Below are 17,867 nucleotides of genomic sequence, written 5' to 3'. Positions count from 1 at the left end.
TGGGAGAGTGTAGCATGGCAAGCATGGCGTCTCTGCTCCAGAGCAGAGCTGTCGAGTCTCTCCGGGAGCAGAGCAGAGTCTGACCTCACTTCCTCTTCTGCCCAGAATTCTATTCTGTTTCCTCCTCCCATCTATGCTCTAAGCTAAGCCAAGCAGTTTCTTTATTGCTCAGCCAATGAAATCAACAGATTGATATATGACACTCCCACATCACAAAAGATAGGGAATTTTGGAAGATGATTGGGGGTTGGGGAGTAAGGAATGTCGCTCAGTTATCAAGAAGAGTGTGCTCACAGTAGGATGTTTGTGGAGGCAGCAAAAGCACGATCTTTGGTGAATCCTCAGAATGTGTTTGTTAAGAACACTGTGGAAACATCAGAGGATATGACTTCACCCAAAAAGATAAATACGTAACTCCGAGGATTGGGAGTTAATTAACCTAACCAAAGCAAGTTTGAGTCCACAGTTTAGGGAAACACAGTCTTCTTTCATGAAAGGGAAGACATGGCTTCGGGAATGTGAGGCAACTGGGTACACTGTGCTTGTAGACAGGAAGCAGAGACAGATGAGTGTTCCAGCTAAGTTGTTTTCTCCTTGTGTCCTGGATACAATGGCATGGGGATAGTGCCACTCACATTTAGGGTACTCTTCGCTCCTCAATTAGACCACTCTGTAAACACCACCATAATAATGCTGAGAAGTGGGTTTCCATGGTCTAGTTAACAGTGACAATTAACCACCATAGAACCTATAACATACAATGCTGGCTTTTGTCATTAAGATGTCTATGATGGCACAGCAATAGGATTTGCTTGGTCTCTAAATTATTTTTGAAGGTCCTGCTGGGCCCATTTAGACCATACTATGTCCTACTCAGCCAAAAGTTCAAGCCTCCCCTTCTTGTCACTGACCCAACAAGATTACAGTTTAATTTCCTTTAAAATTGTTGTAAGGGCCAGGAAGTGGTGGTGCATGCCTTTAATCCCAATACTCAGGAGGCAGAGGCAGGCAGATCTCTGTGAGTTTGAGGCCAGCCTGGTCTATAAGAGCTAGTTCCAGGACAGGACCCAAAGCTACAGAGAAAATCTATCTCGAAAAAAAAAAATCTAGTAAGGAAGTTGCAGTTTGGAAGGACATTTACTCAATAATGTACTTACTATTCAGCTAGTGTGTCAGCCTATACTGCCAGTGAGACAACCTACACTGTCTTCCATCTTGGCTTCTTTCATAGAGAGCTGACAGTTAAACATTACCCTGGGGGGATGTAAATAAGACATTCTGGGCTTTTTTCTGTTTAGTGTAAGTAAGGGTTGGTGACTGTGAATTTTTCTATTGTTTGACTACTAGAGACAGAAACACCTGCATTGGAAAAGGCAACACAACACGCAAAAAGCACGCTAAAATCCTAACGTGATCTCAACTTTGGCTTTTTGTTGTTTTATTGGGATTACTGAATAGAGAGAGGTCTGATTGTGAAGAGTGGCTCTTTTCATCCAGGATTTCCCTAACTCAAGTCCTTTGCTCCAACTGTCCATCTCAGACAGAAAATATCTCAGCAAGCATTATAGAGTGAGGTCAGAGAGCAAACATGATTCCCCCTTTCCACATTCCCATCTAAGCTGTGAACCTTGGACTCAGGGTTTCTTCACACAGTGCTCCTGGGGCCACCTCCCTCCCCTGCCTCCTGTCCCTGCAAAAGCAACTGGGATTGGCCTGGGCTTCTGTCCCCATGTGCAGGCAGCCCCTTCTCTGAGTCATTTGCATTTCTGGGATGCCCTCTCTGACTCACCCTCACCACCAAGATTACAGTTATCTGCGCTCAAATACCAGTCACTCCCCATTGGAGTAAGAGGAGATACCCAGGCAGTCCCAGAGAGACAGGAGAGCGTGGCCATCTCATCAGTTTTCGGGTTAGAATTTCCCTGTCAGGCTCCCAGATAAAGGGCAGAGGAGGATTCCCAGTGCATTCCTTTCAGGCCCGCTGCTTGCAGGAGAGTGCTGGCCAGTAGAACACCAGTGAAAACCCTGAAGCTCCTCGGCTGGGCCATGCATTAATTGGGACAATGATCTTCTTGTCGTGGTGGTGATGCCGTGGGCAAAATCTAAAGCTTGTCATTTCTGAGGCAGCTAGCATTTTTAGATGTAAACTTAAAAATAAGATATCGTGACCATTTCTACTAATTCCTACTGCCAGAATTTCCAACCTGAAACCAGAATACACTTAGCCTCTTTTGAAATTTCAAATAACCAATATTAAATAGTAAATGTTAAATAAGCATGATTTAGTAATATTAAATTATTAAGTAAATAGCACAAAGAAATGTTAAAAAAAGTACTTTAAAACGTAAATAAACTTAAAGACTTAAAACTTCTCATCTCACCCACATTGGCTCCGAACAACTTGTCAGGGGACTTTTAACTTTCCCCTCTTTGTCAAATTAAATTATACTTGTAAAATGTTTTCTCAATGGCAACAGAAGTCATTCTTCAAACCGTGTGCCGCTCCAGGTTTAAGGACTCCTGCCAAGGACGCAGGCAGTACCAAGCACAGCATGGCTGGAGGAGTTTGTCCTCTACGCTTCCCTTCTCCTCGGTGCCTTCTCAGAACTTCGGGCAGTAGTTTTTCTTTAAATCTCTCTGTGGTGATTTGAATGAAAAATGCCCATGGACTTTGGTATCTGGGCACTTGGCTCCAGCTGGGAAGGTGGTCCAGTCTTGGTGAAGGAAGTGCATCCCTAGCATCCCTAGAGGGTGGACTTCAGCTCACTCTCGACTTAGTGTTTGTAATTGAAGATGTAACCTCTCAGCATCATGATCCAGCTTCCCTGCTTCCATGTCTCTCCCACCATTATGGGCTCTCCCTCTGGAAATAGACTCTTTAAGTTGTGTTTAGTCATGGTGTTTTAACAAAGCAACGGCAAAGTAACTAATACACTGGGCATAAACATGAACATTTAGAAGGAGGTTTTACACCTCGTCTACAAAGCTTATCGATAACTTGATGCTGTGAATTTATCCTAACTTTTGGAGGAAAATCAATCTCTACCTTCTATTCTTCCTAAGCACCTTGTATTTCCATTATTGCAATACATAGCAGAAGGGCTTTCTTTTGCTGTAATAATTTATTTTCAATTCATTACATTGAACACATTTTACTTGAGCGTGAGGCTGTCTTTATCAAAGCTTTCACAGTGATCAAGTCATCATTTTCAATGAGCAAATATGTAACTTAAATGTCCAAAAATTGTTCAATCTGTTTTTTTATACAAAGACATTTGGTCTGGTCTTTATGGCTCTGTATTAAATATGATATCATTTCTTTCAGAACATACTTCACATTGTATTTTTCCCCTTAAATGTGATCGTGTATGAATAAGAAAGGAGATGATGCTGATAAAGAGATTTAGTAGTCCTAAAGAAAAATGTGTTGAATGTGTCATTTAGATCACGTTAATCATGTGCGGTATTCCTCTCTGTAGAAGACAGAATAACTCTCACTAAGAAGTTCCTATGTAATCCTTAGAACCTGAGAGTATATTAGGTTACAAGTCAAAAAAAGCACCAACACATGGGATTAAGCTCATTCATCACACAACTGTAAAACAGAGAGATTGCCTTGGATGGTCCATCATAATTACATGAACCATTAAATGTGGGAAAACCATATGGTCAGAGAATTGTTGTATAAAAGAAGGTGAAGACTCAGAAAGACTCAGAGAGTGAAGATTGGGACTGGCATTCTTGACCATCAGCTGGGGAATGTATTAGCTTCAGAATCCCTGAACTGGTATTACCTTGTAGAATCTCAGTCCTACACTCATAATGAACTGCATTCAGTCAGCCATTAAGAGGACAAGTGAACAAGCTTCCCACTGGAGGTGCCACAAGGAAGTGGGGCTTTGATAACATCCAGTTGCTTGCTAGCCCTCAGAGATCTACATAGGGCTTCTGACACACAAAACTCTCAGACAGTACCTGTATGTTATTTTAATTTATACACGTTGTAGCAATCTGTTTCAATAACAATAAAAAAGTGAATGCCCTACGAGCGGCATTCAGATCCATTTGACCTGTGGTGGCTAGAACTAAGAATATAATATACATCTTTGTTGAATTTGAAGTCTATAGCACATTTTGCTATTTTTCAGGAGGAATCATTCCAAAGCATTATGCTGTGATTAATTCTTTATTCTTATAGTCAATCACTCTTTCTACAAACACTCTCCAAGTGCTCACTGTCTATGCTTACACTGAAATCCATGGACAGTGATTTTGTTGTAGATGTATCTGTTGGGGCTGGACTTCCCGTGATCTACTGATCTTTGCATTGCGACCAACTGTGACTTTCTGTAATGGTATCCATTTGTTGTAAAGAGAATCTTCTATGGTGGAGGGTAAGGGCTACAGGCATCAGGGGATGTAAGGATAAGTTTGAAAATATAGTTAGAAACTGCACTGATCTAATAAAGCGTAGGTTCTCTCCTAGGATCCACAGCCTTACTAGCCCAGGTAGCAGGCTAGTTTTCTAGTACCAGGTATGAGCTTCCTCCTATTGAGTGGGCTTTATGTCTTTTAGACACCCATCAAGAGATGGGTGCCATTATTGAATCTTAAGGGAGATTACTGCTCCTTGTTGCTCACAGGTGTCCCAATTGGGTAGATATGTTGGTTGCTTCCCTGCCTTGACAGCTTACATAGTACTTACTGGAAAAGGAAAAGCTTTACCACAGAAAGGAGGGTTATCTGGAGAAGTGGGTCTCTCACTAAACCTGAAGTTCACTGATGGGAAGTTGTCTTACCAGAGAGTCACAGGATCTCTACGTTCTTAGCACTGGGATTACACACGCTATATCATCATGCTTGTTCTTCGCTTTTACGTGGGGCTCAAACTCAAGTTCTTGGCTGTTACTTTACCCAGCTATTACTTTTTACCCTCTGAGCTATCTTTTCAAACTCATGAATCTTTTTATATAAGTAGCAACCCATAGAAATCTCTACATTCTTGGGCACAGTCCTGCCCCTTATGAGAATAATCAGTTGGTTCCAGGTCCTTAACTTTATTTATTTTATGTGCTGGTATCTTCTCCAGGTAAACAGCAAAGGAAAGTATTGATAATTCATGATTTTTATACCATCATCCTAGCCCCACCTTGATAATAGGGACAGAAGAGGTTTCTATACAGTGCTTCATTTGTTCTGGACTTTATTTGATCTACAAATAATCTTGAAGTAATCTTGTATTGTACATATTATTTGGTTTCCATTTCTCTATTTTACAAATGAGGAAAATACAATTGTCAATGAATATTTGCTATGTACATTAAGAAACTATGGGAAATTCTGCATTTGTCAAATGACTGGAATATTATGCAGTTTATTTGAAGATCGTATTCAAACTTACCAGGCAGTCTTTGGCAAGATGGAGAGAAATACATATCTAATAAAAAGTACAAAACCAGAAAGACTGACATACACCTTTTAACCAGTTGAGGCTGAACACATAATCAATGGCATAAATAAAAAAAAAATTTGGGACTATATATTTCAACAAGCTGTCTCCTAAGCCCAATAAGGTTTTATCGGGCAGAAATGTAACACTGTAATTTCTCTATAGATTACCTTACTGTACATTTTACTATAGCTCCTGCATGTTCAACTTAGAGAACTATAGATATTTTTTTCTATTTTTCTAGAAGTCTTGGCTTAGGGAAGAGGATAATAACCACACACAAAAATACCCAAGGCTATGAGGAAATGACTATACAGACACTGGGCGTAAAATTCAGCCCACTCCAAAATCAAGCCTTTCCATGCAAGTCCTCTAAAGTGCCTCACACAGTTGCCTTAGTTTTGGCATCTCTCTCTCTCTCTCTCTCTCTCTCTCTCTCTCTCTCTCTCTCTCTCTCTCTCACACACACACACACACACACACACACACACACACACACCATAAATGCTCTACAGCCACAGCCCACAGCCACTAACTCTGATCTACGAAACTCAACTAGTGGCTCCCTGAACAATGTTTAGATTGTGGCCACCAAGCAGGTGCTAATTCTCAGCTGCGAACTCTTCATCAGTCATTTGGGGCTTGGTAATGATTTATTCCCACTCTGACTAACTTGATAATTCCTTCTAGCCCATCAGGCAATAACAAAAACACAGTCCATCTCAAAAACAGTTTAAGCAAAGGTCAAGGAAGTCTTAGAAATTTGGCTTAGCTGAATCAAAGCAGCCGGCCAAGCTTTTCCCAATCAAGATGACAAAAGTGGTATCTGTGGGCCAGGACCCCTCCCAGAAACTGTCCATTCTTATCTCCCGCACCATTCACCAGGGGGAGACGCACAAAACCTGCTGTAAGTGCCGTGGTGGAGCGTTGCTTTCAATTAAATGTAAACAAACCTATTCCTTCCAGCTGGGGATACTTGACTCTCCCTATTTTTCCATGTGAGAGATGAGGCAGAAAGCCCCTTCAGCTCTTCTGAAGTGTCATGAATGTTTTACTGGGGTTGGCACGTCTCCTCGGCATTCTGAAATGAGGACCTCCAGGGCGGGAGATTCACTGCCTTCTCTCTTTCCTGGCATTCGTCTACCTCACCAGCAGTCACGCAAGGATCTATTCATCTTTCTAGAGCTGGCTGGGCAGCCGACTGCAGTGATTGTACAAAGATAAAAGCCCCGGTAAACTTGCCAAAGTAGAATCTTTGCTAACCTCAGAAGAGTCACAAAGAGGAGAGAAAAGACGAGCGATTTGCAAATAGGGACCCACGTAATTTTAAAGCCAGTGGATATTCATTCTTTTTGCAAAGATAGATCATTTTGTTTGGGGGACACAGATACTATTCTATGATCCATTAGGAGTGTACAGATGGACCCTGTGCCTTTTTGTTCAACCTATCAACTAGAGAGCCCTTCAAACTGAGCTTCACAAATTTGCCCAGACACAGATTCTCCTAGAATATGTCTTTAACGACATTCTCTATAACTTGGCCACTCTATGTATTTCCGATTGAAAATGCACAAAAGCACTTAATATCAAACGGGGTCCTCAGTCTTTATATAGCTCCTAGACTTTCCAGAACAGATCCCAGGGCTTGAAACATTATCAGAGTATTTCCTTCAGCTCCATGAGGAGTGTGGAGAACAGGAGTCAACCATCCAAAGAGCAGCCTAGGTAAGCACAAGCTCCAGGAGGAGACGGGAGAGGCCCCCAGATGCAGTCTGTAAAGATGTAAAGCCCACACTGCCAGCTGAACACTTGAGACATAGTTTCTGCCTGAAACAATAACAATCATAAATGAACTATTGTTAACACAAAAATAGCAAATACTGGTAAGAGCTGTCATTTTGGTTTTCTTTAGACATGATAAATTACATTTGCGAATTAGTGTCTGATCTGAGATGACATGGAACAAATGGTAACATTTACATTCTGCACATTAGCCTTGTCAGATTAAGCTACAGTTGGCCAGTGTGGATATGAAGAGGCCTCGGGAGGCCTGCCTGCTAGACCAGCGTGTAAATTGTGTCTAAACCATGCACACGCCTGCATTTATTATCTCTTCAACCCCGGAACAGCCGTCCCCGTTTACATCTCAGTGTTACATCGTTAGGAGAACTCCAAGCAAAAAGAAAATGGTGAAGAAGAAAATACTTCACAGTAGGCTAAGGACCACAATACATATCTGAAGAAGCTGCCAAAGGCTTCCTGGTTCTTTAAGGAGAAGAAAGAAACAGAAGAAGAAAGCAACATGGTAGGCCACAGATGTGATCCCGTTTTAGCCTCACAAATTAACCTCTGATACGGACAAGATGAGATCCATTTCACAGACATGGATGCAGACTCGAGAAAGTCTTTCTACTGGAATACTGGCCTGAGAAAGTAAAGTCTGAATAGGGTTTTGGAACTTGGTGCTATTAGGATAGCCTAATAAAGAGAACCCAATCTCTGATCATTCCATTACTGCATTTTGTAGAAATGTAGGAGAGAGGGAATTATTGTACAGGATTGTTTTGGCTATCCTGGGTTTTTTGCTTTTCCATATGAAGTTGAGAACCATTCTTTCAAGGTCTGTGAAGACTTTTGCTGGGATTTTGATGGGCATTGCATTGAATCTGTAGATGGCTTTTGGTAAGATTGCCATTTTTACTATGTTAATTCTACCTACCCAAAAGCATGGGAGATCTTTCCACTTTCTGGTGTCTTCTTCCATTTTTTTTTCTTCAAAGATTTAAAGTTCTATTACAGGCAATGTTTATGGACTATCTCTTCATCATCCTCAACAAAACTATCAGTCAAGGTCACAAGATGCCAGTTTCAAGATATGGAGAACGGTAGCCTGACCTGGATTTCCCAGACGGCACCTGTATTATGGTGAGACTGAGTCAGCCTCTTGGTGAGATTCTGGCTACTCCTGCCTTCAGGAAATAACACAAGATGGTAGTATGTCTAGACTTAAAAGTCATAAGAAGACATGTAAATGTTAAGGAGATTTTAACTGAAAACGATCTCTGTGCAATTAAATTTATTATTTATGTCTCACGTCCTAACTTAAAAGCAGATCAGAATGACTTCTGATAAGGACATCAATTCGACTGAATTGTTTGAGAAAGGTAAAAGATCGAAAACCCTCCTGCTCTTCACCACAGCTAGAATGGCAGGATCAGAGCCACATTAGTTTTAAAGGAACCTGGTACAGAGATGCATGAGTTGGTCAACAAAATTTTGGCACTTCAGTCTGAGAAACACAAGCAGACAATCCATTTTTTTTTAAAAAAAACATAAAGTAGATTAACTTTGAATCTAACCTACATGGACTTTACCTAGCACGCCAGCGCAGAGTGAATGAATTTAATGATATTTTATAATTAAATGAGTGTGCTTAGGATGTTATTGCCGCTCCCACTGAGGCAAATGGCTCGTGCGTGGAACAAGCATGTCTCCTTCCAGTCCTCTAGTGGCCCCGTGTGATCTGTGAGACCAGAGACTTTAGATGGCAGCTAGGAAAATTAGAGTGCCCTTTCTACGTGCCCACCATATTTATCCTGCAACTTCCCATTCCACTTTTGTGTGTCATTATGTCTAAAGCTGGTGAGTTTATTGCTACCTTGAATCCAATCTAAAATGATTTGACTGCAAAGGGGAACTAACAATTACTTGTTATTGATCTTCGGTGGGTGATATATGAAAAGTGTTAATAAAAGTGCACAATATGCTATTTGGTGATTAAACATCAAAAGAATATACAAACATCTTAGCAAGAGAAATACAGACCTTGAGACTTATCAGCTTTATGAAGAGGCCAAATTAGGAACACTAAGTTTATCTACATATACCAACTAAATCAGAAAGCACTAGTTTGAATGAAATAAATTACCAGGCAGTTTTATCCCTGCTGCAGAATTGAAGAAAAGCAGTATCTTCAAGTTGCAAATCTAGGGCCAGATTCCAGACCCAAAATGGCTTCCAGTGTTATGGAACACCCTATGGGATCTGGCACATTCAACTGCTCTTAACTGCTTACATTATAGCCATTAAGGAATTTTTCTGGTATTTGCTTTAAGGTCTGGTCTGAATCCTGACATCTGACTTTCTAAACGGTAAAATGTCAGCTTCCTTGCTGACTAGGGCTAATGTACCTGTAAGGAGAACACGTTGTTACTTCTTTAATTTCATTCAGAAGGAACCATTCTTGACTTAGATCAGACGGGACCGAGTAATCTTGTGTAGTGTGGTATGGTATGGGGTAGTGTAGTATAGTGTGGTATGATGTGGTGTGGTGTGGTGTGGTGTGGTATGGTGCAGTGTAGTATAGTGTGGTGTGGTGCAGTGTAGTATAGTGTGGTGTGGTGCAGTGTAGTATAGTGTGGTGTGGTGTAGTGTAATATAGTGTGGTGTGGTATAGTGTAGTATAGTATGGTATGATGTGGTGTGGTATAGTGTGGTGTGGTGTGGAGTGGTGTGATGTACTGTGGTATAGTGTGGTGTAGTGTGTGGTGTGGTGTAGTGTGGTGTGGTGTAGTTTGGTGTTGTGTGGTGTGGTGGGGTGTGGTATAGTATAAAGTAGTGTGGTGTGGTACAGTGTGTTATGGTGTAGGATGGTGTAGTGTGGTGTGGAGTGGTGTTGAGTGGTGTGATGTAGTGTGGTGTGGTGTAGTGTGGTGTGGAGTGGTGTTGAGTGGTGTGGTGTAGTGTGGTGTGGAGTGGTGTTGAGTGGTGTGGTGTAGTGTGGTGTGCTGCAGTGTGGTGGGGTATGGTATAGTATAGTGTAGTGTGGTGTGGTACAGTGTGTTATGGTGTAGGATGGTGTAGTGTGGTGTGGAGTGGTGTGATGTAATGTAGTATAGTATGGTACAGTGTAGCTGCCATGAATAAAAACAGAAGTAACTGAGGAATTTTTCAAGTCATTAAAAGCAAAGAAAATTGTGTAAGCTAATAAAGTTGAATAACCTAATAACAGACTCCCTAGAAATTAACACAGGTGATTTAAACCCTATGTTATTTCCTTATTCTAAAGCTGCTCAAATGTGAATTGGCAGATCTGTAATAAATCAGTAATTACCCCGATCTGCCATTGTAGTCTACAGAAGGACTTGTTTCCTTAAAATTAAAGGCAGGATAAAACAAAGAACAAAATCATAAGCTTTGTGGGCACTTTGAAACTCAAGCTCAAAATGTGTTCTCTCCACTTGAGAAAAACATGTCCTCACATATTCCATGTCTGATTCTTGCCTTCTCCTATTTCATTTCTCTCTCCACCTTCTCCTGCTCTTAGGCACCATACTCCAATCCTTCCGTGAGTATTGAAACTGGGTCTCGTAAGTTACTATTAACCATGTGCTATGCACATAGTAGGAACTTAAAGCATAATGTCTATAACAATCCTGTGTCTACTTAGACCTTGATTCTACTGTTCATCAGAGACAAAGAACAGAGGAAGAATGGGCTATAGACAAGAGTATAGAACTACATGAAATTCCTCTTTTTCAGGTCCTCTGAGGTTTTGTTGCTGTTGTTTGCTTCTAGACCATTCCAGGTATTATTTACAGCTCAGAAAACAAGAATACTTCTTTGAACTCTGCTACAATAGACTTCCAATGCAATGGAAAGGAAGGGAGGTACTGGTTTCCTTAGCTTGGATGGTATAAAACCTACCAAGTCTGCATGTCTACTCTTGGCTAAGGCATTCAGAGGAGCATGGTCTTCCTTGGACACCCAACCTGATGTCAGGTGCCCATCTACTTCTTGCCTTCTTTTCTAGCCAGTCAGCAAAATTTATTTGTCCTTAGGAATAAGAAACTGAAGATACTGGCTCCCCAAAGCCTCCAGTCGAGTCTACTGGGTAGCAGCAAGCATTGATTTACTCCATCTTCCAGCACGTTTACTCAGATTTTGTAAAGGCCTTCTCTATATACTACCATTAGGCCTAAATTCCTAGGAAGAGCTGAAACACTTTCGGAGAAGAGGCTTTTTTTAAAAAAAAAATCAGAACAACCAAAAGATGGATGTCTGCTGGCCAAAGACTGATGTGGGAGTGTCATATATCAATCTGTTGATTTCATTGGTTAAGTTATAATAAACCAGCTGCTTGGCCTCATGGCTTGGAACATAGATGGGAGGAGTAAACAGAATAGAATTCTGGGCGGAAGAGGAAGTGAGGTCAGACTCTGCTCTGCTTCCGGAGAGACCCGACAGCTCTGCTGGAGCAGAGACGCCATGCTCAGCTCTCCCGGGTAGACGCAATAGATCTGCACTCTGAGGCAGACGCATGAAGCTCAGATCCACGATGGACGGAGGCTAGAATCTTCTCAGTAAGCGCACCTTGGGGTGCTTACACACATCATTAGAAATGGGCTAGTCCAGGTGCAAGAATTAGCTAGAGTTCATGGGCCAAGCAGTTCTTTAAATGAATACAGTTTGTGTGTTGTTATTTCGGGCATGAGCTAGCCAAGCGGCCGGGGTGTTGGGGACGCAGCCCCGCCGCCCCTATTTCAACAAAAGACCCTAGGAAATCTTATCCTAAGTGGCTCCGAAAGAAAACCCTGAGAAAAATCAGTACCAGGAGAAAAAAAAAGCATGTGTGTGTTCCGAATGTTTTTGGAATAGTCCCAGGTAATTTCACACTGCTATGAAGCCGTGAAATATTATCATTTATCAAACCAAGTCCTTGCAGCTTGTTTGTTTTTATACACGGGGTGAACATAGGGGACATGGTGGTGAGAGGAGCTTTTATACGTGAGTGACAGCTGTCACCTCAAGTCTGAAGCCATGAGACCATTAAGACAGGCCAGTTTACATCTTGGGTGTTGAAAACATTGGCAATTGTGTGCAAGAGCTTTATACAAGAGATTAACTCATTCTTCCCTTGTTACTCTCCTTCACACAAAAAAAGAAAATACTTTAATATGTAAGTTACGAGGACCTCTGTCTGATAATTGATTTATACTGAAAACACTAAACACAGTCAGGAGAAAGCAATTCCTGCTATTTCCCCAGCTTGGAATTTGGACCCATTCCAGGCACTTCTCTCTGAATCAGGCCCAAGCATCCCCATCTGCGGTACTAGCACACTGATGAGCACTTCTACTTTATAAAAGTCCTATCTCCTCCCCCAGGCACCAGCAGATAAGCTTATCAGAGAGGTGGCTCAACAAAAAGCCTTCCATTTTCTCTTCATTCAGTGGGAAAGTTAAGTTTTCTTTTTCACTTCAGTACAGATCAAATGTGATAAGAATATGTTTTGATATCATCTTGAGCGCCAAATCCCGTCTGCTACAGCCAGAATTTACAAATCTAGCTGTACTCCCTAAAATAGGCCGGTGCCATCTAGTTCCTTAGAGCCATGCTTGCTGGAGCAACCCATGATCTGTCTATCCACTAACGCTTAGGTAAGCGTGTTCACAGTTACTCCTGAAAGCTCTATCCAGGAGAGAGTCTTTACAAAATCCTGATGCTCATGTGTGTCTTTGAGCAACCAAGAGTCACAATATTAAATAGAAGCAAACAGAGATGCAGTCATTAAACCACCGACTCACAGTTTCCAGACCTCAAACTGCAAGGCTGGTAGGTTCAGCAGATCCTTTGGTTCACCCCTCTTTAATTTCATTTAAATTATTCAGCCAAACCACATTACATAGATGGTGGGCTTACCCTCATTCAAGGATACGGAAAAGTAAAAATTTTTGCTCTACCTGGGCAATGCTCTTCAACTCCCACTTCCTGTCCAACAAAAGAGCTTTCTTTATGACCTGCCTACACCGGTTAAAGCCGATTCTCTCTTCTTCCATGTCATGAGATTGGAGAACTCTACATCGTAGGAGCATATTTTCTTTTCACTCTCTCTCTCTCTAAGGGAGACTTAATCACTGTGCAGTATAAAGCCCTGTATTGGTCTGTTGAATTGCTATAACAAAATACCTGAGATTTATTCTTTTTTTAATTATTTCTTTTATATTTCTACCACAGTTTCCTTTCCCTCCTCTCCTCCAAGTCACTCTCCTCACCTCTCTTCTGCTCCTCCCCCAATTTTCTCCTCCATTTCTATTGAGAAAAGGGTAGGCTTCCCATGGATAGCAACAAAACATGATATATCAGGTTGCAATAAGACTAAGTGCCCCCCTTGTATTAAGGCTGAACAACACAAACCAGTATGAAGAATAGGATCCAAAAGTCAGAAAAAGAGTCAGAGACAGCCCCTGCTCCCACTGGTAGGCACCCACAAGAAGATCAAGATATACGAATGTCACAAATACGCAGAGGGCCTAGATCAGTCCCATGAAGGCTCCCTGGTTGTTGATTCAGTCTGTGAGCTCCTATGAACCCAAGTTAGTAGATTCTGTGGATTTTCTTGTGAAGTCCTTGACCCCTTTGGCTCCTATAAGCCTTCCTCCCTCTCTTCAGCAGGATTCCTTAAGCTAGGCCTAACGTTTGTTTGTGGATCTCATCTGTTTCTATTAGTTACTGAATGAAGCCTCTCTGATGACAACTAGGATAGGCACCAATCTAAGAGTACATCAGAATATCAGTAGGCATCACTACATTGACTTTTCTTTTCTTCAATAGTATTTGGTTCTATGCTAGGTCTCTGGGCCATGCCGCCTCTCATCCTGGCACCCGGGCAGTGTTAGGACTGAGCTCACTCTTGTAGCATGGGTCTGAGTCTGGAACAATCATTGGTTGGCCACTCCAACAATCTCTGTGCCACCCTTGCCCTGGCACATGCCATAGGCAGGACAGACTTATTCTTAAACACAGAGAAAATCCATTTCTGATAGTAGTTAAGGCTGTCAAAACACCAGCAGATTCGGTGTCCAGTGAGATCCCATTTATGATAGTGGTGCCGTCTGTGTTATCCTTAAACGGCATTCGGGGCAAAAAGGTCCTCAAGTCTCCTTTATGACATTAATTAAATTCTTGAGAATGGACCCTCACAACCTAATCACTTCCCAAAGTCCTCTCAATGTCATCCCCTTAGAAGACAATTTCAACACAGAGATTTGGAGGAGACACTTTCAGACCATTGCACAGCCCAAATTAGAAAAGACAGCCCTTCCTGGTGCCTGTTCTGCAACTGAAATCAACCTGAAATTGCATTTATACCCTAAATTAGGTCTACCACTACCTACCACATATACCCCCAAGCTCAAGAAATAATAAATGAACAAATAAAAAGCCCAGAGGCTGCAATCACTCAAAATTGTTAAAAGAAGAAGTTAAGTATTGGGAGACAAAAATCTTGATTTTAAAATGCACTTGTTATTTTTGTGGATACTAAAAAATATATAAACAAGAAAAAATAAAAATATCCACAAGCCCCGTGTGTATGCAGCTAGTGCTCTAACATATTTCTTTCAAAATATATAATTTTAACAACCTTATTCATTTCTCATACTCTGATGCTGTGAAAAGTGACTAAATTATAAATGTATTTTCATTAATTTTAATGCAAAACTTGGTTTTTCAATCCCAATCCAAGATATTGAAGGAGTTTTGCCAATAGCAAAACATATCAAATGATTAAATATTTCTGTAAGTAACAGTAATTTTAAAGTACATAAGTACAGCTTGAACATCAAATATAGCATAATAAGAGTTTATGGTACTCATTTAAAAAGAGAGGAGTATTACATGGGTGGAGTGCCTGAAGGGTAAGAACAAGCAAGCCATTTTTGAATGATGATCAATCAACAAATAAGACAGGAAGACTTGGGTGGAGCGTGTGGTTACTCTGCATTTACATGGACAGATTTACTACTCTTCTGGGCATGGTAGTGCACACCTGTATTCTCAGTACTCAGGAGGCAGACGCAGGAAAATTTCTGTGAGTTCCAGGCCAGCTTGAGCTGTATAGTGAACTCCAGGCCGTCCTGAGTAACAGTATGGGAGCCTTGTCTTAAAAAGGAAAAAAAAAAAAATGAGATGGGGTGAAAAGAAAAAGGGGGGATATAGAAATAGGAAGGGAGGGAGGAAGGAAAGAAGGAAGAAAGAAAAAAGCAATTGTTTAATGTAAACGGAAATACTTCTAATTTTAACGGTTTAGAAGAACATTTATTATTTCTTACGATTCTCTGCGATCATTAGACCATTTTGTTTCCATATGGGAATCAAACTCAGGAGCTCATGTATGCTGAGAAAATGTTCTACTGCCACTGAGGTGCACCCAGCCCAGGGCTTCTTTTGTAAACTGTGGGCCAGTGTGGCTGATCTCTGTTGCTAGCTGGTGACCTAGCTACAAACAGTTGAAGGAAGGGTTTCCAGACGGTAAACGCATGAGGCATGTAAGTCGTGTTATCACTATTGGAACGACTCAACTCCGCTATAGTGGTATAAAAGCCACTTTGTACAATTTCTAATCAAATAGGTTAGCTGTGTTCCTAGGCCATCTCAGGTCTAGGGGGACCCCAATCAGGTATTTGGAAACTGACGGTTGATTGGCGGAGATAAGCAGCTCTCATATTTGCTATGTATTAGGATTCCCCAGAGACAGCCTAAATCATAGACTGCTAGGCTTCACAACCAACACAGCAACTCAGTAGGCCTGTGAGGAGAGAGAATTTGTTTCTTTGTAAGGAATCCCTCATGCTGCTATTGACCAAGTATTGTGAGCACCGCGGGTCAATAACCTACCCCTCTCATGTTTTTAGTAGGCTTTAAGGTGAAATATTAAGGAAAAAAACAGTTGACTGAACAATAGAAAAGCAATATGATCTCCCAAGGCTGTTTTGCCCAGAAGTCACCGAAGATAAATCTATATGTGTTAGTTTCATCCCTTTTTATAAAGACATTACTTAAGGAATGTCAGGGTCCAGCCTTGACAGTGTTTGCATGTTCCAGGATAGGAGCATGAGGATTAGAATTATTAAGCAAAAGGAACAGAGATATGAGAGAAATAAAAGACAGAAACGCAGAATAGTACTGGAAGGGAAATTCAGTGAATACTGAAATTGCTTATGTTTATTTTCCACATGCTTGTATACTCCTCTCCAAAAGGGGAGAAGAGGACAACAGACTCCATTAATATGATATAAGGAATAGACAGAGCATCCTCAGTCAGGCACTCTGTTGTTTAGAAAGGATGTGTCTAAACATCCTTAGACCAAGTATCCTGCAGAGAGCCACTCCCTGGAACCTCCCAATCTCCTGAAAGGAACAGGAGTAGACCTGAATTTTCCGACCTTTTGTCAAGGTGGAGCAGATCCACCTCTCCACTCAAAATACTAATTAACCACACCCGAGATTAGGATCTCTTATTTGTAGCCACACCGGTTGTCAACAACTTCGAAAGAGCTAGAATAAGCTCAAAGTCTCTGACCTTTAGTCAAGGAGGAACAGACCCATTGTCTGTGGGCCCCCACACAAACTAATACAATTCATTTTGGTTAATATCACAGAACACACATTGTAAAATAGCAAATGAAATCCACTGTTCTGAAAGATATTATTGCAAGAGGGCTTGGAACAGGGAACGGAGTGGAAGTCTGAGGAGACCCCTCATTGTGTTGTAGAAGTCAGCATTCAGGGTTGAGGAAGACAGCTCCACTGCTCAGGAGCACTTGCTACCCTTGCAAAGGACCCAGAATCTGTTCCCAACACCCATGCAACAACTTGCAACTGTCAATACCTCCAGTTCCAAGATATCTGGTGCCCTCTTCTGGCCTCCATATACTCATGGTATGTACATAATACATACAAAAATTAATTTTGAAATAAAAATTTTAAATATCTGGCACATTCCTCCCAGTTGACCTCTCAGCGCATCTTACAAGCTCATAGATTTGTGACATCATAACTTTGATTTCTAAAAGGTGTTTTATGGTGATTTTCTTTTTCAGAAATCTATCTTCCAATGGAAGGCTGAAGCTAAAATGAATGGGGTCAAAGCCAAATGGTTTACACTCTGCCTAGCACCGTGCTTTCTGAGTCATAGAAATATTTACATGCTGTTGCAAGCTGAAGCACACGGAATATTTTTGCACTTGACTTTACTTTTTGAGGGATTAGAAAAATTGGCTTAGTTTACATGACGAGGTGGATCCAAACCTGATGACAGACAAAACGATTCCACAAAATGTGTCCCTTCTAAAAGCAAACATAAAACCACAGTTCAAGATATTCATCAGTATGGCTATAGGATAGGGTCATTTCAGGTTCTCTGTCCTCAGCTGCCCCAGGAACTAACTGGGGACATTGCCCTGGGCACCTGGGAGCACCAAATCTCTTGCCAACCCTAAGATGGCTCCCTTAATTAAGATGTGTGCTTCCCTGCTCCCCTATCCAACCTTCCTTTATCCCAAACATCCCGTTTCCCAAGTTCCCCCCAACCTCCCCTTCTCACTTTTCTCTCCCCATCTCCCCTTACCTCCCTCCC

The sequence above is a fragment of the Alexandromys fortis genome, unplaced genomic scaffold (assembly GCF_014885135.2).
Source record: "Alexandromys fortis isolate MF-2015 unplaced genomic scaffold, M_Fortis_MF-2015_v1.1 scaffold_164, whole genome shotgun sequence".
In the NCBI taxonomy this organism is placed as follows: Eukaryota; Metazoa; Chordata; class Mammalia; order Rodentia; family Cricetidae; genus Alexandromys; species Alexandromys fortis.
The sequence above is the reverse complement of the archived record's forward strand: the minus strand, read 5'-3'. Positions refer to the sequence as shown.